Source organism: Pimephales promelas, chromosome 6 (assembly GCF_988280905.1).
Source record: "Pimephales promelas chromosome 6, fPimPro1.hap1.1, whole genome shotgun sequence".
Classification (NCBI taxonomy): Eukaryota; Metazoa; Chordata; class Actinopteri; order Cypriniformes; family Leuciscidae; genus Pimephales; species Pimephales promelas.
Window position 1 is genome coordinate 36,363,507 of NC_142774.1, and position 25,905 is coordinate 36,389,411.

A 25,905-nucleotide genomic window follows, 5' to 3' on the forward strand; every position below is an offset into this window, starting at 1 on the left:
GAGCACTTCTTTTATTGCATACTTTTAAGCTAAGGTTTACAATGGCTTACAATGATCCAGACACCAATATTTAAATGATTCAGAAAAGGCGAATCACTTGCCACCTAAGATTTTTAGTATGGCAGTAAAGGTTATGATCATGATTTTTAAGTAATACTACAGCCACCCGTTTAACTCCCTCAGACCTGAATTATGTTTTCAGTTTCTGAAAAATATAAAAGTACATCTTCCCAGCTCATGAGGTTTCTATATATAAAAACAAATGAAAAAAAAAATGATATAATTGCTTTCATTGTGATTTTTTTTGTCCAGTCCAATGGACATCAGGTCAAAACAGGTGTACTTCCCCAAAATGTACCAACATGAAATTAATTAATAAACATAAAATTTGTTGGTCTATACTTTTTAATATCTCAGCTCTGGAAGGGTCTAGAGCCTCCATTTTTGCACCCTTCCAGAGCTGAGATATCGAAATTCAAAATTTCGACCCGAAAAAAAAAAACGACAGTGTTACCCCTTTCGTTTTTTTTTTTCGTTTTCGGGCAAAAAATTAAGTTTCTCCAATCTTCTCAAAACTCTGGATTCTGATAGAGGACCACAAGACTTTGACCTGAGTGCAAAAATGTTGGCTCTAGCCCCTTCCAGAGCTGAGATATCAAAATTCAAAATTTCGACCCGAAAAAAAAAACGACAGTGTTACCCCTTTCGTTTTTTTTTTCATTTTCAGGCGAAAAATTAAGTTTCTCCCATCTTCTCAAAACTCTGGATTCTGATAGAGGGCCATGAAACTTTAACCTGAGTGCAAAAATTGAGGATCTAGACCCTTCCAGAGCTGAGATATCAAAATTCAAAATTTCGACCAAAAAAAAAAACGACAGTGTTACCCCTTTCGTTTTTTTTTCGTTTTCGGGCGAAAAATTAAGTTTCTCCAATCTTCTCAAAACTCTGGATTATGATCGAGGGCTGTGAGACTTTGACCTGAGTGCAAAAATGTTGGCTCTAGCCCCTTCCAGAGCTGAGATATCAAAATTCAAAATTTCGACCCGAAAAAAAACCCGACAGTGTTACCCCTTTCGTTTTTTTCCGTTTTCGGGCGAAAAATTAAGTTTCTCCAATCTTCTCAAAACTCTGGATTCTGATAGAGGGCCACGAGACTTTGACCTGAGTGCAAAAATGGATGCTCTAGACCCTTCCAGAGCTGAGATATCAAAATTCAAAATTTCGACCCGAAAAAAAACCCGACAGTGTTATCCCTTTCGTTTTTTTTCGTTTTCAGGCAAAAAATTAAGTTTCTCCAATCTTCTCAAAACTCTGGATTCTGATAGAGGGGCGCGAGACTTTGACCTGAGTGCAAAAATGGAGGCTCTAGACCCTCCCAGAGCTGAGATATCGAAATTCAAAATTTCGACCCGAAAAAAAAACGACAGTGTTACTACCCCTTTCGTTTTTTTTTCATTTTCGGGCGAAAAATTAAGTTTCTCCAATCTTCTCAAAACTCTGGATTCTGATAGAGGGGCGCGAGACTTTGACCTGAGTGCAAAAATGGAGGCTCTAGACCCTCCCAGAGCTGAGGTATCGAAATTAAAAATTTCGACCCGAAAAAAAAACGACAGTGTTACCCCTTTCGTTTTTTTTCATTTTTGGGCGAAAAATTAAGTTTCTCCAATCTTCTCAAAACTCTGGATTCTGATAGAGGGGCGCGAGACTTTGACCTGAGTGCAAAAATGGAGGCTCTAGACCCTCCCAGAGCTGAGATATCGAAATTCAAAATTTCGACCCAAAAAAAAAAACGACAGTGTTACCCCTTTCGTTTTTTTTCATTTTTGGGCGAAAAATGAAATTTCTCCAATCTTCTCAAAACTCTGGATTCTGATAGAGGGGCGCGAGACTTTGACCTGAGTGCAAAAATGGAGGCTCTAGACCCTTCCAGAGCTGAGATATCGAAATTCAAAATTTCGACCCGAAAAAAAAACGACAGTGTTACCCCTTTCGTTTTTTTTCATTTTTGGGCGAAAAATGAAATTTCTCCAATCTTCTCAAAACTCTGGATTCTGATAGAGGGGCGCGAGACTTTGACCTAAGTGCAAAAATTGAGGCTCTAGACCCTTCCAGAGCTGAGATATCGAAATTCAAAATTTCGACCCGAAAAAAAAAACGACAGTGTTACCCCTTTCGTTTTTTTTCATTTTTGGGCGAAAAATTAAGTTTCTCCAATCTTCTCAAAACTCTGGATTCTGATAGAGGGGCGCGAGACTTTGACCTGAGTGCAAAAATGGAGGCTCTAGACCCTTCCAGAGCTGAGATATCGAAATTCAAAATTTCGACCCGAAAAAAAAACGCCAGTGTTACCCCTTTCGTTTTTTTTCATTTTTGGGCGAAAAATGAAATTTCTCCAATCTTCTCAAAACTCTGGATTCTGATAGAGGGGCGCGAGACTTTGACCTGAGTGCAAAAATGGAGGCTCTAGACCCTTCCAGAGCTGAGATATCGAAATTCAAAATTTCGACCCGAAAAAAAAAACGACAGTGTTACCCCTTTCGTTTTTTTTTCATTTTCGGGCGAAAAATGAAGTTTCTCCAATCTTCTCAAAACTCTGGATTCTGATAGAGGGGCGCGAGACTTTGACCTGAGTGCAAAAATGGAGGCTCTAGACCCTTCCAGAGCTGAGATATCGAAATTCAAAATTTCGACCCGAAAAAAAAAACGACAGTGTTACCCCTTTCGTTTTTTTTCATTTTTGGGCGAAAAATGAAATTTCTCCAATCTTCTCAAAACTCTGGATTCTGATAGAGGGGCGCGAGACTTTGACCTAAGTGCAAAAATGGAGGCTCTAGACCCTTCCAGAGCTGAGATATCGAAATTCAAAATTTCGACCCGAAAAAAAAACGACAGTGTTACCCCTTTCGTTTTTTTTCATTTTTGGGCGAAAAATTAAGTTTCTCCAATCTTCTCAAAACTCTGGATTCTGATAGAGGGGCGCGAGACTTTGACCTGAGTGCAAAAATGGAGGATCTAGACCCTTCCAGAGCTGAGATATCGAAATTCAGAATTTCGACCCGAAAAAAAAAACGACAGTGTTACCCCTTTCGTTTTTTTTCATTTTTTTCGTTTTTTTTCATTTTTGGGCGAAAAATTAAGTTTCTCCAATCTTCTCAAAACTCTGGATTCTGATAGAGGGGCACGAGACTTTGACCTGAGTGCAAAAATGGAGGCTCTAGACCCTTCCAGAGCTGAGATATCGAAATTCAAAATTTCGACCCGAAAAAAAAACGACAGTGTTACCCCTTTCGTTTTTTTTTTTCATTTTTGGGCGAAAAATGAAATTTCTCCAATCTTCTCAAAACTCTGGATTCTGATAGAGGGGCGCGAGACTTTGACCTGAGTGCAAAAATGGAGGCTCTAGACCCTTCCAGAGCTGAGATATCGAAATTCAAAATTTCGACCCGAAAAAAAAAAACGACAGTGTTACCCCTTTCGTTTTTTTTCATTTTCGGGCGAAAAATGAAGTTTCTCCAATCTTCTCAAAACTCTGGATTCTGATAGAGGGGCGCGAGACTTTGACCTGAGTGCAAAAATGGAGGCTCTAGACCCTTCCAGAGCTGAGATATCGAAATTCAAAATTTCGACCCGAAAAAAAAAACGACAGTGTTACCCCTTTCGTTTTTTTTCATTTTTGGGCGAAAAATGAAATTTCTCCAATCTTCTCAAAACTCTGGATTCTGATAGAGGGGCGCGAGACTTTGACCTGAGTGCAAAAATGGAGGCTCTAGACCCTTCCAGAGCTGAGATATCGAAATTCAAAATTTCGACCCGAAAAAAAAACGACAGTGTTACCCCTTTCGTTTTTTTTCATTTTTGGGCGAAAAATGAAATTTCTCCAATCTTCTCAAAACTCTGGATTCTGATAGAGGGGCGCGAGACTTTGACCTAAGTGCAAAAATGGAGGCTCTAGACCCTTCCAGAGCTGAGATATCGAAATTCAAAATTTCGACCCGAAAAAAAAAACGACAGTTACCCCTTTCGTTTTTTTTCATTTTTGGGCGAAAAATTAAGTTTCTCCAATCTTCTCAAAACTCTGGATTCTGATAGAGGGGCGCGAGACTTTGACCTGAGTGCAAAAATGGAGGCTCTAGACCCTTCCAGAGCTGAGATATCGAAATTCAAAATTTCGACCCGAAAAAAAAACGCCAGTGTTACCCCTTTCGTTTTTTTTCATTTTTGGGCGAAAAATGAAATTTCTCCAATCTTCTCAAAACTCTGGATTCTGATAGAGGGGCGCGAGACTTTGACCTGAGTGCAAAAATGGAGGCTCTAGACCCTTCCAGAGCTGAGATATCGAAATTCAAAATTTCGACCCGAAAAAAAAAACGACAGTGTTACCCCTTTCGTTTTTTTTCATTTTTGGGCGAAAAATGAAATTTCTCCAATCTTCTCAAAACTCTGGATTCTGATAGAGGGGCGCGAGACTTTGACCTAAGTGCAAAAATGGAGGCTCTAGACCCTTCCAGAGCTGAGATATCGAAATTCAAAATTTCGACCCGAAAAAAAAACGACAGTGTTACCCCTTTCGTTTTTTTTCATTTTTGGGCGAAAAATTAAGTTTCTCCAATCTTCTCAAAACTCTGGATTCTGATAGAGGGGCGCGAGACTTTGACCTGAGTGCAAAAATGGAGGATCTAGACCCTTCCAGAGCTGAGATATCGAAATTCAGAATTTCGACCCGAAAAAAAAAACGACAGTGTTACCCCTTTCGTTTTTTTTCATTTTTTCGTTTTTTTTCATTTTTGGGCGAAAAATTAAGTTTCTCCAATCTTCTCAAAACTCTGGATTCTGATAGAGGGGCACGAGACTTTGACCTGAGTGCAAAAATGGAGGCTCTAGACCCTTCCAGAGCTGAGATATCGAAATTCAAAATTTCGACCCGAAAAAAAAACGACAGTGTTACCCCTTTCGTTTTTTTTTTTCATTTTTGGGCGAAAAATGAAATTTCTCCAATCTTCTCAAAACTCTGGATTCTGATAGAGGGGCGCGAGACTTTGACCTGAGTGCAAAAATGGAGGCTCTAGACCCTTCCAGAGCTGAGATATCGAAATTCAAAATTTCGACCCGAAAAAAAAAACGACAGTGTTACCCCTTTCGTTTTTTTTCATTTTCGGGCGAAAAATGAAGTTTCTCCAATCTTCTCAAAACTCTGGATTCTGATAGAGGGGCGCGAGACTTTGACCTGAGTGCAAAAATGGAGGCTCTAGACCCTTCCAGAGCTGAGATATCGAAATTCAAAATTTCGACCCGAAAAAAAAAACGACAGTGTTACCCCTTTCGTTTTTTTTTCATTTTTGGGCGAAAAATGAAATTTCTCCAATCTTCTCAAAACTCTGGATTCTGATAGAGGGGCGCGAGACTTTGACCTAAGTGCAAAAATGGAGGCTCTAGACCCTTCCAGAGCTGAGATATCGAAATTCAAAATTTCGACCCGAAAAAAAAAACGACAGTGTTACCCCTTTTGTTTTTTTTCATTTTTGGGCGAAAAATTAAGTTTCTCCAATCTTCTCAAAACTCTGGATTCTGATAGAGGGGCGCGAGACTTTGACCTGAGTGCAAAAATGGAGGCTCTAGACCCTTCCAGAGCTGAGATATCGAAATTCAAAATTTCGACCCGAAAAAAAAACGACAGTGTTACCCCTTTCATTTTTTTTCATTTTTGGGCGAAAAATTAAGTTTCTCCAATCTTCTCAAAACTCTGGATTCTGATAGAGGGGCGCGAGACTTTGACCTGAGTGCAAAAATGGAGGCTCTAGACCCTTCCAGAGCTGAGATATCGAAATTCAAAATTTCGACCCGAAAAAAAAAAACGACAGTGTTACCCCTTTCGTTTTTTTTCATTTTCGGGCGAAAAATGAAGTTTCTCCAATCTTCTCAAAACTCTGGATTCTGATAGAGGGGCGCGAGACTTTGACCTGAGTGCAAAAATGGAGGCTCTAGACCCTTCCAGCGCTGAGATATCGAAATTCAAAATTTTGACCCGAAAAAAAAACGACAGTGTTACCCCTTTCGTTTTTTTTTTTTTCATTTTTGGGCGAAAAATGAAATTTCTCCAATCTTCTCAAAACTCTGGATTCTGATAGAGGGGCGCGAGACTTTGACCTGAGTGCAAAAATGGAGGCTCTAGACCCTTCCAGAGCTGAGATATCGAAATTCAAAATTTCGACCCGAAAAAAAAACGACAGTGTTACCCCTTTCGTTTTTTTTCATTTTTGGGCGAAAAATTAAGTTTCTCCAATCTTCTCAAAACTCTGGATTCTGATAGAGGGGCGTGAGACTTTGACCTGAGTGCAAAAATGGAGGCTCTAGACCCTTCCAGAGCTGAGATATCGAAATTCAAAATTTCGACCCGAAAAAAAAACGACAGTGTTACCCCTTTCGTTTTTTTTTTCATTTTTGGGCGAAAAATTAAGTTTCTCCAATCTTCTCAAAACTCTGGATTCTGATAGAGGGGCGCAAGACTTTGACCTGAGTGCAAAAATGGAGGCTCTAGACCCTTCCAGAGCTGAGATATCGAAATTCAAAATTTCGACCCGAAAAAAAAACGACAGTGTTACCCCTTTCGTTTTTTTTCATTTTCGGGCGAAAAATGAAGTTTCTCCAATCTTCTCAAAACTCTGGATTCTGATAGAGGGGCGCGAGACTTTGACCTGAGTGCAAAAATGGAGGATCTAGACCCTTCCAGAGCTGAGATATCGAAATTCAAAATTTCGACCCGAAAAAAAAAACGACAGTGTTACCCCTTTCGTTTTTTTTCATTTTTGGGCGAAAAATTAAGTTTCTCCAATCTTCTCAAAACTCTGGATTCTGATAGAGGGGCGCGAGACTTTGACCTGAGTGCAAAAATGGAGGATCTAGACCCTTCCAGAGCTGAGATATCGAAATTCAAAATTTCGACCCGAAAAAAAAACGACAGTGTTACCCCTTTCGTTTTTTTTCATTTTTGGGCGAAAAATGAAGTTTCTCCAATCTTCTCAAAACTCTGGATTCTGATAGAGGGGCGCGAAACTTTGACCTGAGTGCAAAAATGGAGGCTCTAGACCCTCCCAGAGCTGAGATATCGAAATTCAAAATTTCGACCCGAAAAAAAAACGACAGTGTTACCCCTTTCGTTTTTTTTCATTTTTGGGCGAAAAATTAAGTTTCTCCAATCTTCTCAAAACTCTGGATTCTGATAGAGGGGCGCGAGACTTTGACCTGAGTGCAAAAATGGAGGCTCTAGACCCTCCCAGAGCTGAGATATCGAAATTCAAAATTTCGTCCCCAAAAAAAAAAAACGACAGTGTTACCTCTTTCGTTTTTTTTCATTTTTGGGCGAAAAATGAAATTTCTCCAATCTTCTCAAAACTCTGGATTCTGATAGAGGGGCGCGAGACTTTGACCTGAGTGCAAAAATGGAGGCTCTAGACCCTTCCAGAGCTGAGATATCGAAATTCAAAATTTCGACCCGAAAAAAAACGACAGTGTTATCCCTTTCGTTTTTTTTCATTTTCGGGCGAAAATGAAGTTTCTCCAATCTTCTCAAAACTCTGGATTCTGATAGAGGGGCGCGAGACTTTGACCTGAGTGCAAAAATGGAGGCTCTAGACCCTTCCAGCGCTGAGATATCGAAATTCAAAATTTCGACCCGAAAAAAAAACGACAGTGTTACCCCTTTCGTTTCTTTTCATTTTTGGGCGAAAAATAAAATTTCTCCAATCTTCTCAAAACTCTGGATTCTGATAGAGGGGCGCGAGACTTTGACCTGAGTGCAAAAATGGAGGATCTAGACCCTTCCAGAGCTGAGATATCGAAATTCAAAATTTCGACCCGAAAAAAAAAACGACAGTGTTACCCCTTTTGTTTTTTTTCATTTTTGGGCGAAAAATTAAGTTTCTCCAATCTTCTCAAAACTCTGGATTCTGATAGAGGGGCGTGAGACTTTGACCTGAGTGCAAAAATGGAGGCTCTAGACCCTTCCAGAGCTGAGATATCGAAATTCAAAATTTCGACCCGAAAAAAAAACGACAGTGTTACCCCTTTCGTTTTTTTTTTTCATTTTTGGGCGAAAAATTAAGTTTCTCCAATCTTCTCAAAACTCTGGATTCTGATAGAGGGGCGCGAGACTTTGACCTGAGTGCAAAAATGGAGGCTCTAGACCCTTCCAGAGCTGAGATATCGAAATTCAAAATTTCGACCCGAAAAAAAAACGACAGTGTTACCCCTTTCGTTTTTTTTCATTTTCGGGCGAAAAATGAAGTTTCTCCAATCTTCTCAAAACTCTGGATTCTGATAGAGGGGCGCGAGACTTTGACCTGAGTGCAAAAATGGAGGCTCTAGACCCTTCCAGAGCTGAGATATCGAAATTCAAAATTTCGACCCGAAAAAAAAAACGACAGTGTTACCCCTTTCGTTTTTTTTCATTTTTGGGCGAAAAATGAAATTTCTCCAATCTTCTCAAAACTCTGGATTCTGATAGAGGGGCGCGAGACTTTGACCTAAGTGCAAAAATGGAGGCTCTAGACCCTTCCAGAGCTGAGATATCGAAATTCAAAATTTCGACCCGAAAAAAAAAACGACAGTGTTACCCCTTTCGTTTTTTTTCATTTTTGGGCGAAAAATTAAGTTTCTCCAATCTTCTCAAAACTCTGGATTCTGATAGAGGGGCGCGAGACTTTGACCTGAGTGCAAAAATGGAGGCTCTAGACCCTTCCAGAGCTGAGATATCGAAATTCAAAATTTCGACCCGAAAAAAAAACGACAGTGTTACCCCTTTCGTTTTTTTTCATTTTCGGGCGAAAAATGAAGTTTCTCCAATCTTCTCAAAACTCTGGATTCTGATAGAGGGGCGCGAGACTTTGACCTGAGTGCAAAAATGGAGGCTCTAGACCCTTCCAGAGCTGAGATATCGAAATTCAAAATTTCGACCCGAAAAAAAAACGACAGTGTTACCCCTTTCGTTTTTTTCATTTTTGGGCGAAAAATGAAATTTCTCCAATCTTCTCAAAACTCTGGATTCTGATAGAGGGGCGCGAGACTTTGACCTAAGTGCAAAAATGGAGGCTCTAGACCCTTCCAGAGCTGAGATATCGAAATTCAAAATTTCGACCCGAAAAAAAAAACGACAGTGTTACCCCTTTCGTTTTTTTTCATTTTTGGGCGAAAAATTAAGTTTCTCCAATCTTCTCAAAACTCTGGATTCTGATAGAGGGGCGCGAGACTTTGACCTGAGTGCAAAAATGGAGGATCTAGACCCTTCCAGAGCTGAGATATCGAAATTCAGAATTTCGGCCCGACAAAAAAAACGACAGTGTTACCCCTTTCGTTTTTTTTCATTTTTGGGCGAAAAATTAAGTTTCTCCAATCTTCTCAAAACTCTGGATTCTGATAGTGGGGCGCGAGACTTTGACCTGAGTGCAAAAATGGAGGCTCTAGACCCTTCCAGAGCTGAGATATCGAAATTCAAAATTTCGACCCGAAAAAAAAACGACAGTGTTACCCCTTTCGTTTTTTTTTTCATTTTTGGGCGAAAAATGAAATTTCTCCAATCTTCTCAAAACTCTGGATTCTGATAGAGGGGCGCGAGACTTTGACCTGAGTGCAAAAATGGAGGCTCTAGACCCTTCCAGAGCTGAGATATCGAAATTCAAAATTTCGACCCGAAAAAAAAACGACAGTGTTACCCCTTTCATTTTTTTTCATTTTTGGGCGAAAAATTAAGTTTCTCCAATCTTCTCAAAACTCTGGATTCTGATAGAGGGGCGCGAGACTTTGACCTGAGTGCAAAAATGGAGGCTCTAGACCCTTCCAGAGCTGAGATATCGAAATTCAAAATTTCGACCCGAAAAAAAAAAACGACAGTGTTACCCCTTTCGTTTTTTTTCATTTTCGGGCGAAAAATGAAGTTTCTCCAATCTTCTCAAAACTCTGGATTCTGATAGAGGGGCGCGAGACTTTGACCTGAGTGCAAAAATGGAGGCTCTAGACCCTTCCAGCGCTGAGATATCGAAATTAAAAATTTCGACCCGAAAAAAAAAACGACAGTGTTACCCCTTTCGTTTTTTTTTTTTTTTCATTTTTGGGCGAAAAATGAAATTTCTCCAATCTTCTCAAAACTCTGGATTCTGATAGAGGGGCGCGAGACTTTGACCTGAGTGCAAAATTGGAGGCTCTAGACCCTTCCAGAGCTGAGATATCGAAATTCAAAATTTCGACCCGAAAAAAAAACGACAGTGTTACCCCTTTCGTTTTTTTTCATTTTTGGGCGAAAAATTAAGTTTCTCCAATCTTCTCAAAACTCTGGATTCTGATAGAGGGGCGTGAGACTTTGACCTGAGTGCAAAAATGGAGGCTCTAGACCCTTCCAGAGCTGAGATATCGAAATTCAAAATTTCGACCCGAAAAAAAAACGACAGTGTTACCCCTTTCGTTTTTTTTTTTCATTTTTGGGCGAAAAATTAAGTTTCTCCAATCTTCTCAAAACTCTGGATTCTGATAGAGGGGCGCGAGACTTTGACCTGAGTGCAAAAATGGAGGCTCTAGACCCTTCCAGAGCTGAGATATCGAAATTAAAAATTTCGACCCGAAAAAAAAACGACAGTGTTACCCCTTTCGTTTTTTTTCATTTTCGGGCGAAAAATGAAGTTTCTCCAATCTTCTCAAAACTCTGGATTCTGATAGAGGGGCGCGAGACTTTGACCTGAGTGCAAAAATGGAGGATCTAGACCCTTCCAGAGCTGAGATATCGAAATTCAAAATTTCGACCCGAAAAAAAAACACGACAGTGTTACCCCTTTCGTTTTTTTTCATTTTTGGGCGAAAAATTAAGTTTCTCCAATCTTCTCAAAACTCTGGATTCTGATAGAGGGGCGCGAGACTTTGACCTGAGTGCAAAAATGGAGGATCTAGACCCTTCCAGAGCTGAGATATCGAAATTCAAAATTTCGACCCGAAAAAAAAAACGACAGTGTTACCCCTTTCGTTTTTTTTCATTTTTGGGCGAAAAATGAAGTTTCTCCAATCTTCTCAAAACTCTGGATTCTGATAGAGGGGCGCGAAACTTTGACCTGAGTGCAAAAATGGAGGCTCTAGACCCTCCCAGAGCTGAGATATCGAAATTCAAAATTTCGACCCGAAAAAACAACAACAGTGTTACCCCTTTCGTTTTTTTTCATTTTTGGGCGAAAAATTAAGTTTCTCCAATCTTCTCAAAACTCTGGATTCTGATAGAGGGGCGCGAGACTTTGACCTGAGTGCAAAAATGGAGGCTCTAGACCCTCCCAGAGCTGAGATATCGAAATTCAAAATTTCGTCCCCAAAAAAAAAACGACAGTGTTACCCCTTTCGTTTTTTTTCATTTTTGGGCGAAAAATGAAATTTCTCCAATCTTCTCAAAACTCTGGATTCTGATAGAGGGGCGCGAGACTTTGACCTGAGTGCAAAAATGGAGGCTCTAGACCCTTCCAGAGCTGAGATATCGAAATTCAAAATTTCGACCCGAAAAAAAACGCCAGTGTTATCCCTTTCGTTTTTTTTCATTTTCGGGCGAAAAATGAAGTTTCTCCAATCTTCTCAAAACTCTGGATTCTGATAGAGGGGCGCGAGACTTTGACCTGAGTGCAAAAATGGAGGCTCTAGACCCTTCCAGCGCTGAGATATCGAAATTCAAAATTTCGACCCGAAAAAAAAACGACAGTGTTACCCCTTTCGTTTCTTTTCATTTTTGGGCGAAAAATAAAATTTCTCCAATCTTCTCAAAACTCTGGATTCTGATAGAGGGGCGCGAGACTTTGACCTGAGTGCAAAAATGGAGGATCTAGACCCTTCCAGAGCTGAGATATCGAAATTCAAAATTTCGACCCGAAAAAAAAAACGACAGTGTTACCCCTTTTGTTTTTTTTTCATTTTTGGGCGAAAAATTAAGTTTCTCCAATCTTCTCAAAACTCTGGATTCTGATAGAGGGGCGTGAGACTTTGACCTGAGTGCAAAAATGGAGGCTCTAGACCCTTCCAGAGCTGAGATATCGAAATTCAAAATTTCGACCCGAAAAAAAAAAGACAGTGTTACCCCTTTCGTTTTTTTTTTTCATTTTTGGGCGAAAAATTAAGTTTCTCCAATCTTCTCAAAACTCTGGATTCTGATAGAGGGGCGCGAGACTTTGACCTGAGTGCAAAAATGGAGGCTCTAGACCCTTCCAGAGCTGAGATATCGAAATTCAAAATTTCGACCCGAAAAAAAAACGACAGTGTTACCCCTTTCGTTTTTTTTCATTTTCGGGCGAAAAATGAAGTTTCTCCAATCTTCTCAAAACTCTGGATTCTGATAGAGGGGCGCGAGACTTTGACCTGAGTGCAAAAATGGAGGCTCTAGACCCTTCCTGAGCTGAGATATCGAAATTCAAAATTTTGACCCGAAAAAAAAAACGACAGTGTTGCCCCTTTCGTTTTTTTTCATTTTTGGGCGAAAAATGAAATTTCTCCAATCTTCTCAAAACTCTGGATTCTGATAGAGGGGCGCGAGACTTTGACCTAAGTGCAAAAATGGAGGCTCTAGACCCTTCCAGAGCTGAGATATCGAAATTCAAAATTTCGACCCGAAAAAAAAACGACAGTGTTACCCCTTTCGTTTTTTTTCATTTTTGGGCGAAAAATTAAGTTTCTCCAATCTTCTCAAAACTCTGGATTCTGATAGAGGGGCGAGAGACTTTGACCTGAGTGCAAAAATGGAGGATCTAGACCCTTCCAGAGCTGAGATATCGAAATTCAGAATTTCGACCCGAAAAAAAAAACGACAGTGTTACCCCTTTCGTTTTTTTTCATTTTTGGGCGAAAAATTAAGTTTCTCCAATCTTCTCAAAACTCTGGATTCTGATAGAGGGGCGCGAGACTTTGACCTGAGTGCAAAAATGGAGGCTCTAGACCCTTCCAGAGCTGAGATATCGAAATTCAAAATTTCGACCCGAAAAAAAAAACGACAGTGTTACCCCTTTCGTTTTTTTTTTTTTTTTCATTTTTGGGCGAAAAATGAAATTTCTCCAATCTTCTCAAAACTCTGGATTCTGATAGAGGGGCGCGAGACTTTGACCTGAGTGCAAAAATGGAGGCTCTAGACCCTTCCAGAGCTGAGATATCGAAATTCAAAATTTCGTCCCCCAAAAAAAACGACAGTGTTACCCCTTTCATTTTTTTTCATTTTTGGGCGAAAAATTAAGTTTCTCCAATCTTCTCAAAACTCTGGATTCTGATAGAGGGGCGCGAGACTTTGACCTGAGTGCAAAAATGGAGGCTCTAGACCCTTCCAGAGCTGAGATATCGAAATTCAAAATTTCGACCCGAAAAAAAAAACGACAGTGTTACCCCTTTCGTTTTTTTTCATTTTCGGGCGAAAAATGAAGTTTCTCCAATCTTCTCAAAACTCTGGATTCTGATAGAGGGGCGCGAGACTTTGACCTGAGTGCAAAAATGGAGGCTCTAGACCCTTCCAGAGCTGAGATATCGAAATTCAAAATTTCGACCCGAAAAAAAAACGACAGTGTTACCCCTTTCGTTTTTTTTCATTTTCGGGCGAAAAATGAAGTTTCTCCAATCTTCTCAAAACTCTGGATTCTGATAGAGGGGCGCGAGACTTTGACCTGAGTGCAAAAATGGAGGCTCTAGACCCTTCCAGCGCTGAGATATCGAAATTCAAAATTTCGACCCGAAAAAAAAACGACAGTGTTACCCCTTTCGTTTCTTTTCATTTTTGGGCGAAAAATAAAATTTCTCCAATCTTCTCAAAACTCTGGATTCTGATAGAGGGGCGCGAGACTTTGACCTGAGTGCAAAAATGGAGGATCTAGACCCTTCCAGAGCTGAGATATCGAAATTCAAAATTTCGACCCGAAAAAAAAAACGACAGTGTTACCCCTTTTGTTTTTTTTTCATTTTTGGGCGAAAAATTAAGTTTCTCCAATCTTCTCAAAACTCTGGATTCTGATAGAGGGGCGTGAGACTTTGACCTGAGTGCAAAAATGGAGGCTCTAGACCCTTCCAGAGCTGAGATATCGAAATTCAAAATTTCGACCCGAAAAAAAAAAGACAGTGTTACCCCTTTCGTTTTTTTTTTCATTTTTGGGCGAAAAATTAAGTTTCTCCAATCTTCTCAAAACTCTGGATTCTGATAGAGGGGCGCGAGACTTTGACCTGAGTGCAAAAATGGAGGCTCTAGACCCTTCCAGAGCTGAGATATCGAAATTCAAAATTTCGACCCGAAAAAAAAACGACAGTGTTACCCCTTTCGTTTTTTTTCATTTTCGGGCGAAAAATGAAGTTTCTCCAATCTTCTCAAAACTCTGGATTCTGATAGAGGGGCGCGAGACTTTGACCTGAGTGCAAAAATGGAGGCTCTAGACCCTTCCAGAGCTGAGATATCGAAATTCAAAATTTTGACCCGAAAAAAAAAACGACAGTGTTGCCCCTTTCGTTTTTTTTCATTTTTGGGCGAAAAATGAAATTTCTCCAATCTTCTCAAAACTCTGGATTCTGATAGAGGGGCGCGAGACTTTGACCTAAGTGCAAAAATGGAGGCTCTAGACCCTTCCAGAGCTGAGATATCGAAATTCAAAATTTCGACCCGAAAAAAAAACGACAGTGTTACCCCTTTCGTTTTTTTTCATTTTTGGGCGAAAAATTAAGTTTCTCCAATCTTCTCAAAACTCTGGATTCTGATAGAGGGGCGAGAGACTTTGACCTGAGTGCAAAAATGGAGGATCTAGACCCTTCCAGAGCTGAGATATCGAAATTCAGAATTTCGACCCGAAAAAAAAAACGACAGTGTTACCCCTTTCGTTTTTTTTCATTTTTGGGCGAAAAATTAAGTTTCTCCAATCTTCTCAAAACTCTGGATTCTGATAGAGGGGCGCGAGACTTTGACCTGAGTGCAAAAATGGAGGCTCTAGACCCTTCCAGAGCTGAGATATCGAAATTCAAAATTTCGACCCGAAAAAAAAAACGACAGTGTTACCCCTTTCGTTTTTTTTTTTTCATTTTTGGGCGAAAAATGAAATTTCTCCAATCTTCTCAAAACTCTGGATTCTGATAGAGGGGCGCGAGACTTTGACCTGAGTGCAAAAATGGAGGCTCTAGACCCTTCCAGAGCTGAGATATCGAAATTCAAAATTTCGTCCCCCAAAAAAAACGACAGTGTTACCCCTTTCATTTTTTTTCATTTTTGGGCGAAAAATTAAGTTTCTCCAATCTTCTCAAAACTCTGGATTCTGATAGAGGGGCGCGAGACTTTGACCTGAGTGCAAAAATGGAGGCTCTAGACCCTTCCAGAGCTGAGATATCGAAATTCAAAATTTCGACCCGAAAAAAAAAACGACAGTGTTACCCCTTTCGTTTTTTTTCATTTTCGGGCGAAAAATGAAGTTTCTCCAATCTTCTCAAAACTCTGGATTCTGATAGAGGGGCGCGAGACTTTGACCTGAGTGCAAAAATGGAGGCTCTAGACCCTTCCAGAGCTGAGATATCGAAATTCAAAATTTCGTCCCCCAAAAAAAACGACAGTGTTACCCCTTTCATTTTTTTTCATTTTTGGGCGAAAAATTAAGTTTCTCCAATCTTCTCAAAACTCTGGATTCTGATAGAGGGGCGCGAGACTTTGACCTGAGTGCAAAAATGGAGGCTCTAGACCCTTCCAGAGCTGAGATATCGAAATTCAAAATTTCGACCCGAAAAAAAAAACGACAGTGTTACCCCTTTCGTTTTTTTTTCATTTTCGGGCGAAAAATGAAGTTTCTCCAATCTTCTCAAAACTCTGGATTCTGATAGAGGGGCGCGAGACTTTGACCTGAGTGCAAAAATGGAGGCTCTAGACCCTTCCAGCGCTGAGATATCGAAATTCAAAATTTCGACCCGAAAAAAAAACGACAGTGTTACCCCTTTCGTTTTTTTTTTTTCATTTTTGGGCGAAAAATGAAATTTCTCCAATCTTCTCAAAACTCTGGATTCTGATAGAGGGGCGCGAGACTTTGACCTGAGTGCAAAAATGGAGGCTCTAGACCCTTCCAGAGCTGAGATATCGAAATTCAAAATTTCGACCCGAAAAAAAAACGACAGTGTTACCCCTTTCGTTTTTTTTCATTTTCGGGCGAAAAATGAAGTTTCTCCAATCTTCTCAAAACTCTGGATTCTGATAGAGGGGCGCGAGACTTTGACCTGAGTGCAAAAATGGAGGCTCTAGACCCTTCCAGCGCTGAGATATCGAAATTCAAAATTTCGACCCGAAAAAAAAACGACAGTGTTACCCTTTTCGTTTCTTTTCATTTTTGGGCGAAAAATGAAATTTCTCCAATCTTCTCAAAACTCTGGATTCTGATAGAGGGGCGCGAGACTTTGACCTGAGTGCAAAAATGGAGGATCTAGACCCTTCCAGAGCTGAGATATCGAAATTCAAAATTTCGACCCGAAAAAAAAAACGACAGTGTTACCCCTTTTGTTTTTTTTCATTTTTGGGCGAAAAATTAAGTTTCTCCAATCTTCTCAAAACTCTGGATTCTGATAGAGGGGCGTGAGACTTTGACCTGAGTGCAAAAATGGAGGCTCTAGACCCTTCCAGAGCTGAGATATCGAAATTCAAAATTTCGACCCGAAAAAAAAAAGACAGTGTTACCCCTTTCGTTTTTTTTTTCATTTTTGGGCGAAAAATGAAATTTCTCCAATCTTCTCAAAACTCTGGATTCTGATAGAGGGGCGCGAGACTTTGACCTGAGTGCAAAAATGGAGGCTCTAGACCCTTCCAGAGCTGAGATATCGAAATTCAAAATTTCGACCCGAAAAAAAAACGACAGTGTTACCCCTTTCGTTTTTTTCATTTTCGGGCGAAAAATGAAGTTTCTCCAATTTTCTCAAAACTCTGGATTCTGATAGAGGGGCGCGAGACTTTGACCTGAGTGCAAAAATGGAGGCTCTAGACCCTTCCAGAGCTGAGATATCGAAATTCAAAATTTTGACCCGAAAAAAAAAACGACAGTGTTGCCCCTTTCGTTTTTTTTCATTTTTGGGCGAAAAATGAAATTTCTCCAATCTTCTCAAAACTCTGGATTCTGATAGAGGGGCGCGAGACTTTGACCTAAGTGCAAAAATGGAGGCTCTAGACCCTTCCAGAGCTGAGATATCGAAATTCAAAATTTCGACCCGAAAAAAAAACGACAGTGTTACCCCTTTCGTTTTTTTTCATTTTTGGGCGAAAAATTAAGTTTCTCCAATCTTCTCAAAACTCTGGATTCTGATAGAGGGGCGAGAGACTTTGACCTGAGTGCAAAAATGGAGGATCTAGACCCTTCCAGAGCTGAGATATCGAAATTCAGAATTTCGACCCGAAAAAAAAAACGACAGTGTTACCCCTTTCGTTTTTTTTCATTTTTGGGCGAAAAATTAAGTTTCTCCAATCTTCTCAAAACTCTGGATTCTGATAGAGGGGCGCGAGACTTTGACCTGAGTGCAAAAATGGAGGCTCTAGACCCTTCCAGAGCTGAGATATCGAAATTCAAAATTTCGACCCGAAAAAAAAAACGACAGTGTTACCCCTTTCGTTTTTTTTTTTTCATTTTTGGGCGAAAAATGAAATTTCTCCAATCTTCTCAAAACTCTGGATTCTGATAGAGGGGCGCGAGACTTTGACCTGAGTGCAAAAATGGAGGCTCTAGACCCTTCCAGAGCTGAGATATCGAAATTCAAAATTTCGTCCCCCAAAAAAAACGACAGTGTTACCCCTTTCATTTTTTTTCATTTTTGGGCGAAAAATTAAGTTTCTCCAATCTTCTCAAAACTCTGGATTCTGATAGAGGGGCGCGAGACTTTGACCTGAGTGCAAAAATGGAGGCTCTAGACCCTTCCAGAGCTGAGATATCGAAATTCAAAATTTCGACCCGAAAAAAAAAACGACAGTGTTACCCCTTTCGTTTTTTTTCATTTTCGGGCGAAAAATGAAGTTTCTCCAATCTTCTCAAAACTCTGGATTCTGATAGAGGGGCGCGAGACTTTGACCTGAGTGCAAAAATGGAGGCTCTAGACCCTTCCAGCGCTGAGATATCGAAATTCAAAATTTCGACCCGAAAAAAAAACGACAGTGTTACCCCTTTCGTTTTTTTTTTTTTCATTTTTGGGCGAAAAATGAAATTTCTCCAATCTTCTCAAAACTCTGGATTCTGATAGAGGGGCGCGAGACTTTGACCTGAGTGCAAAAATGGAGGCTCTAGACCCTTCCAGAGCTGAGATATCGAAATTCAAAATTTCGACCCGAAAAAAAAACGACAGTGTTACCCCTTTCGTTTTTTTTCATTTTCGGGCGAAAAATGAAGTTTCTCCAATCTTCTCAAAACTCTGGATTCTGATAGAGGGGCGCGAGACTTTGACCTGAGTGCAAAAATGGAGGCTCTAGACCCTTCCAGCGCTGAGATATCGAAATTCAAAATTTCGACCCGAAAAAAAAACGACAGTGTTACCCTTTTCGTTTCTTTTCATTTTTGGGCGAAAAATGAAATTTCTCCAATCTTCTCAAAACTCTGGATTCTGATAGAGGGGCGCGAGACTTTGACCTGAGTGCAAAAATGGAGGATCTAGACCCTTCCAGAGCTGAGATATCGAAATTCAAAATTTCGACCCGAAAAAAAAAACGACAGTGTTACCCCTTTTGTTTTTTTTCATTTTTGGGCGAAAAATTAAGTTTCTCCAATCTTCTCAAAACTCTGGATTCTGATAGAGGGGCGTGAGACTTTGACCTGAGTGCAAAAATGGAGGCTCTAGACCCTTCCAGAGCTGAGATATCGAAATTCAAAATTTCGACCCGAAAAAAAAAAGACAGTGTTACCCCTTTCGTTTTTTTTTTCATTTTTGGGCGAAAAATGAAATTTCTCCAATCTTCTCAAAACTCTGGATTCTGATAGAGGGGCGCGAGACTTTGACCTGAGTGCAAAAATGGAGGCTCTAGACCCTTCCAGAGCTGAGATATCGAAATTCAAAATTTCGACCCGAAAAAAAAACGACAGTGTTACCCCTTTCGTTTTTTTCATTTTCGGGCGAAAAATGAAGTTTCTCCAATTTTCTCAAAACTCTGGATTCTGATAGAGGGGCGCGAGACTTTGACCTGAGTTCAAAAATGGAGGATCTAGACCCTTCCAGAGCTGAGATATCGAAATTCAAAATTTCGACCCGAAAAAAAAACGACAGTGTTACCCCTTTCGTTTTTTTTCATTTTTGGGCGAAAAATTAAGTTTCTCCAATCTTCTCAAAACTCTGGATTCTGATAGAGGGGCGCGAGACTTTGACCTGAGTGCAAAAATGGAGGCTCTAGACCCTTCCAGCGCTGAGAAATCGAAATTCAAAATTTCGACCCGAAAAAAAAAACGACAGTGTTACCCCTTTCATTTTTTTTTTCATTTTTGGGCGAAAAATGAAGTTTCTCCAATCTTCTCAAAACTCTGGATTCTGATAGAGGGGCGCGAGACTTTGACCTGAGTGCAAAAATGGAGGCTCTAGACCCTTCCAGAGCTGAGATATCGAAATTCAAAATTTCGACCCGAAAAAAAAACGACAGTGTTACCCCTTTCGTTTTTTTTCATTTTTGGGCGAAAAATTAAGTTTCTCCAATCTTCTCAAAACTCTGGATTCTGATAGAGGGGCGCGAGACTTTGACCTGAGTGCAAAAATGGAGGCTCTAGACCCTTCCAGAGCTGAGATATCGAAATTCAAAATTTCGACCCGAAAAAAAAACGACAGTGTTACCCCTTTCGTTTTTTTTTTCATTTTTGGGCGAAAAATGAAATTTCTCTAATCTTCTCAAAACTCTGGATTCTGATAGAGGGGCGCGAGACTTTGACCTGAGTGCAAAAATGGAGGCTCTAGACCCTTCCAGAGCTGAGATATCGAAATTCAAAATTTCGACCGGAAAAAAAAACGACAGTGTTACCCCTTTCATTTTTTTTCATTTTTGGGCGAAAAATTAAGTTTCTCCAATCTTCTCAAAACTCTGGATTCTGATAGAGGGGCGCGAGACTTTGACCTGAGTGCAAAAATGGAGGCTCTAGACCCTTCCAGAGCTGAGATATCGAAATTCAAAATTTTGACCCGAAAAAAAAAAACGACAGTGTTACCCCTTTCGTTTTTTTTTCATTTTCGGGCGAAAAATGAAGTTTCTCCAATCTTCTCAAAACTCTGGATTCTGATAGAGGGGCGCGAGACTTTGACCTGAGTGCAAAAATGGAGGCTCTAGACCCTTCCAGCGCTGAGATATCGAAATTCAAAATTTCGACCCGAAAAAAAAACGACAGTGTTACCCCTTTCATTTTTTTTTTTTTCATTTTTGGGCGAAAAATGAAGTTTCTCCAATCTTCTCAAAACTCTGGATTCTGATAGAGGGGCGCGAGACTTTGACCTGAGTGCAAAAATGGAGGCTCTAGACCCTTCCAGAGCTGAGATATCGAAATTCAAAATTTCGACCCGAAAAAAAAACGACAGTGTTACCCCTTTCGTTTTTTTTTCATTTTTGGGCGAAAAATGAAATTTCTCCAATCTTCTCAAAACTCTGGATTCTGATAGAGGGGCGCGAGACTTTGACTTGAGCTCAAAAATGGAGGCTTTAGACCCTTCCAGAGCTGAGATATCGAAATTCAAAATTTCGACCCGAAAAAAAAACGACAGTGTTACCCCTTTTGTTTTTTTTTTCGTTTTCGGGCGAAAAATGAAGTTTCTCCAATCTTCTCAAAACTCTGGATTCTGATAGAGGGGCGCGAGACTTTGACCTGAGTGCAAAAATGGAGGCTCTAGACCCTCCCAGAGCTGAGATATCGAAATTCAAAATTTCAACCCGAAAAAAAAACGACAGTGTTACCCCTTTCGTTTTTTTTTCATTTTTGGGCGAAAAATTAAGTTTCTCCAATCTTCTCAAAACTCTGGATTCTGATAGAGGGGCGCGAGACTTTGACCTGAGTGCAAAAATGGAGGCTCTAGACCCTCCCAGAGCTGAGGTATCGAAATTCAAAATTTCGACCCGAAAAAAAAACGACAGTGTTACCCCTTTCGTTTTTTTTTCATTTTTGGGCGAAAAATTAAGTTTCTCCAATCTTCTCAAAACTCTGGATTCTGATAGAGGGGCGCGAGACTTTGACCTGAGTGCAAAAATGGAGGCTCTAGACCCTTCCAGAGCTGAGATATCGAAAATTCAAAATTTCGACCCGAAAAAAAAAACCACAGTGTTACCCCTTTCGTTTTTTTTTTCATTTTTGGGCGAAAAATGAAATTTCTCCAATCTTCTCAAAACTCTGGATTCTGATAGAGGGGCGCGAGACTTTGACCTGAGTGCAAAAATGGAGGCTCTAGACCCTTCCAGAGCTGAGATATCGAAATTCAAAATTTCGACGCGAAAAAAAAACGACAGTGTTACCCCTTTCGTTTTTTTTCATTTTTGGGCGAAAAATTAAGTTTCTCCAATCTTCTCAAAACTCTGGATTCTGATAGAGGGGCGCGAGACTTTGACCTGAGTGCAAAAATGGAGGCTCTAGACCCTCCCAGAGCTGAGATATCGAAATTCAAAATTTCGACCCGAAAAAAAAAACGACAGTGTTACCCCTTTCGTTTTTTTTCATTTTTGGGCGAAAAATGAAATTTCTCCAATCTTCTCAAAACTCTGGATTCTGATAGAGGGGCGCGAGACTTTGACCTGAGTGCAAAAATGGAGGCTCTAGACCCTTCCAGAGCTGAGATATCGAAATTCAAAATTTCGATCCGAAAAAAAAACGACAGTGTTACCCCTTTCGTTTTTTTCGTTTTCGGGCGAAAAATTAAGTTTCTCCAATCTTCTCAAAACTCTGGATTCTGATAGAGGGCCACGAGACTTTGACCTGAGTGCAAAAATGGAGGCTCTAGACCCTTCCAGAGCTCAGATATCAAAATTCAAAATTTCGACCCGAAAAAAAAACGACAGTGTTACCCCTTTCGTTTTTTTTCGTTTTCGGGCAAAAAATTAAGTTTCTCCAATCTTCTCAAAACTCTGGATTCTGATAGAGGGCTGTGAAACTTTGACCTGAGTGCAAAAATGGGTGATCTAGACCCTTCCAGAGCTGAGATATCAAAATTCAAAATTTGGACCAGAAAAAAAAAAAACGACAGTGTTACCCCTTACGGTTTTTTTTGGGTGCAAAAAAATAAGTTTCCCCAATCTTCTTAATACTCTGGATTCTGATAGAGGGCCATTAGACTTAGACCTGAGTGCAAAAATGGAGGCTTTAGACCCTTCCAGAGCTGAGATATCAAAACTCAAAATTTGGACCAGAAAAAAAAAACAGGCAGTGTTACCCCTTACGTTTTTTTTTTTTGGGTGCAAAAAAATAAGTTTCCCCAATCTTCTCAATACTCTGGATTCTGATAGAGGGCCATGAGACTTAGACCTGAGTGCAAAAATGGAGGCTTTAGACCCTTCCAGAGCTAAGATATCAAAACTCAAAGTTTCGAACAGAAAAAAAAACGACAGTGTTACCCCTTACGGTTTTTTTTTGGGTGCAAAAAAATAAGCTTCCCCAATCTTCCCAATACTCTGGATTCTGATAGAGGGCCATGAGACTTAGACCTGAGTGCAAAAATGGAGGCTTTAGACCCTTCCAGAGCTGAGATATCAAAACTCAAAATTCCGACCAGAAAAAAAACAACAGTGTTACCCCTTTCGTTTTTTTTCATTTTTGGGCGAAAAATTAAGTATCCCCAATCTTCTTGAAACTCTGGATTCTGATAGAGGGCCATGAGACTTAGACCTGAGTGCAACAATGGAGGCTCTAGACCCTTCCAGAGCTGAGATATCAAAACTCAAAATTTCGACCAGATAAAAAAAAACGACAGTGTTACCCCTTACGTTTTTTTTTTTTGGGCGAAAAATTAAGTATCCCCAATCTTCTTGAAACTCTGGATTCTGATAGAGGGCCATGAGACTTAGACCTGAGTGCAACATTGGAGGCTCTAGACCCTTCCAGAGCTGAGATATCGAAACTCAAAATTTCGACCAGAAAAAAAAAAACGACAGTGTTACCCCTTACGTTTTTTTTTTTGGGCGAAAAATTAAGTTTCCCCAATCTTTTCAAAACTCTGGATTCTGATAGAGGGCCATGAGACTTAGACCTGAGTGCAAAAATGGAGACTCTAGACCCTTCCGGAGCTGAGATATCGAAAGTCAAAATTTCAACCAAAAAAAAAAAAACGACAGGCTCTAGACCCTTCCAGAGCTGAGATATTGATATATTTATAAGGGCATAAATGCTATGTGGGATCTCAACATCTCAGCTCTGGAAGGGTCTAGAGCCTCCATTTTGGCGTTACATTCCATTAATAAAGCATTCTTGTTACAATATGTTTCTGTGTCTTTCTTATAAAACCAATAAACATTTGTTACAATATGTGTATGTGGCTTTCTAATAAAACCAATAAACATATGTTGCAATATGTTTCTGTGTATTTATTATAAACAGTTTACGTATAAAAACTGTATAACAGAAAATTATCTAGTCTTTTACATATGGTTTCATATAAAAGCTGTTTTACATAAAATATGTTTCTGTGTATTTATTATAAACAGTTTACGTATAAAAACTGTATAACAGAAGACTATCAATAAAGTCTTTTACATATGGTTTCATATAAAAGCTGTTTAACATAAAAGACTGTTCTATAAAGTCTTTACAAGCAGTTTACATATAGTTTCATATAAAAGCTGTTTTACATAAAAGACTGTTCTATAAAGTCTCTATAAGCAGTTTACACATAGTTATTATAAAATAAATTGCGGTGGTACCATTGTCGTTTTTTTTTTTTGGTACAAAAAATAAGTTTCCCCAACCTTCTCAATACTCTGGATTCTGATAGAGGGCCATGAGACTTAGACCTGAGTGCAAAAATGAAGACTCTAAACCCTTCCAGAGCTGAGATATCGAAACTCAAAATTTCGACCAGAAAAAAAAAACGACAGTGTTACCCCTTACGTTTTTTTTTTTTTGGGCGAAAAATTAAGTATCCCCAATCTTATTGAAACTCTGGATTCTGATAGAGGGCCATGAGACTTAGACCTGAGTGCAAAAATGGAGGCTCTAAACCCTTCCAGAGCTGAGATATCGAAACTCAAAATTTCGACCAGAAAAAAAAAAACGACAGTGTTACCCCTTACGTTTTTTTTTTTTGGGCGAAAAATTAAGTATCCCCAATCTTCTTGAAACTCTGGATTCTGATAGAGGGCCATGAGACTTAGACCTGAGTGCAACAATGGAGGCTCTAGACCCTTCCAGAGCTGAGATTTCGAAACTCAAAATTTCGACCAGATAAAAAAAAACGACAGTGTTACCCCTTACGTTTTTTTTTGGGCGAAAAATTAAGTATCCCCAATCTTCTTGAAACTCTGGATTCTGATAGAGGGCCATGAGACTTAGACCTGAGTGCAACAATGGAGGCTCTAGACCCTTCCAGAGCTGAGATATCGAAACTCAAAATTTCGACCAGAAAAAAAAACGACAGTGTAACCCCTTACGTTTTTTTTTTTTTGGGCGAAAAATTAAGTATCCCCAATCTTCTTGAAACTCTGGATTCTGATAGAGGGCCATGAGACTTAGACCTGAGTGCAACAATGGAGGCTCTAGACCCTTCCAGAGCTGAGATTTCGAAACTCAAAATTTCGACCAGATAAAAAAAAACGACAGTGTTACCCCTTACGTTTTTTTTTGGGCGAAAAATTAAGTATCCCCAATCTTCTTGAAACTCTGGATTCTGATAGAGGGCCATGAGACTTAGACCTGAGTGCAACAATGGAGGCTCTAGACCCTTCCAGAGCTGAGATATCGAAACTCAAAATTTCGACCAGAAAAAAAAACGACAGTGTAACCCCTTACGTTTTTTTTTTTTTTGGGCGAAAAATTAAGTATCCCCAATCTTCTTGAAACTCTGGATTCTGATAGAGGGCCATGAGACTTAGACCTGAGTGCAACAATGGAGGCTCTAGACCCTTCCAGAGCTGAGATTTAGAAACTCAAAATTTCGACCATAAAAAAAAAAACGATCCTGTCGTTTTTTTTTTTTTTTTTTTTTGGGTCGAAATTTTGAGTGTGGCATAAATGCTATTTGGGATCTCAATATCTCAGCTCTGGAAGGGTCTAGAGCCTCCATTTTTGCACTCGGGTCTTAGTCCCATGGCCCTCTATCAGAATTGAATAACTTATTTTTTCGCTCCAAAAAAAAAAAAAAAACGACAGTGGTACCCCTTTAGTTTTTTTTTTTTGTGCGAAAAAACAAGTTACTTCAATCTTCTTGAAATTCTGGACTTTGATAGAGGGCCATGGGACTTAGACCTGAGTGCCAAAATGGAGGCTCTAGACCCTTCCCGAGCTGAGATATTGAGATATTTATAATGGCATCAATGGTACGTGGGATCTCAATATCTCAGCTCTGGAAGGGTCTAGAGCCTCCATTTTTGCACTCAGGTCTAAGTCTCACAGCCCTCTATCAGAATCCAGAGTTTCAAGATCAGAGAAACTCCAATTTTCGACCCCAGGGGTACCCCTGTCGTTTTTTTTTTCGGTGCGAAAAAATAAGTTTCTCCAATCTTCTCAAAACTCTGGATTCTGATAGAGGGCCATTGGGCTTAGACCTTAGTGCAAAAATTGAGTCTCTAGACCCTTCCAGAGCTGAGATATTGATATCCCACATAGCATTTATGCCACACTCAAAATTTCGACCCCCCAAAAAACGACAGGGGTACCCCTGTCATTTTTTTTTTTTGGAGCGAAAAAATAAGTTTCTCCAATCTTCTCAAAACTCTGGATTCTGATAGAGGGCCATGAGACTTAGACCTGAGTGCAAAAATGGATTCTCTAGACC

At 39.9% G+C, this 25,905-nt stretch overlaps 1 protein-coding gene across 2 annotated transcripts in view; it reads right to left on the reverse strand.

Moving 5' to 3' along the window:
* Positions 1 to 25,905, reverse strand: part of smcr8b (Smith-Magenis syndrome chromosome region, candidate 8b) — a 32,691-nt gene that overhangs the window by 1,296 nt on the left and 5,490 nt on the right. The window lies entirely within an intron of this gene.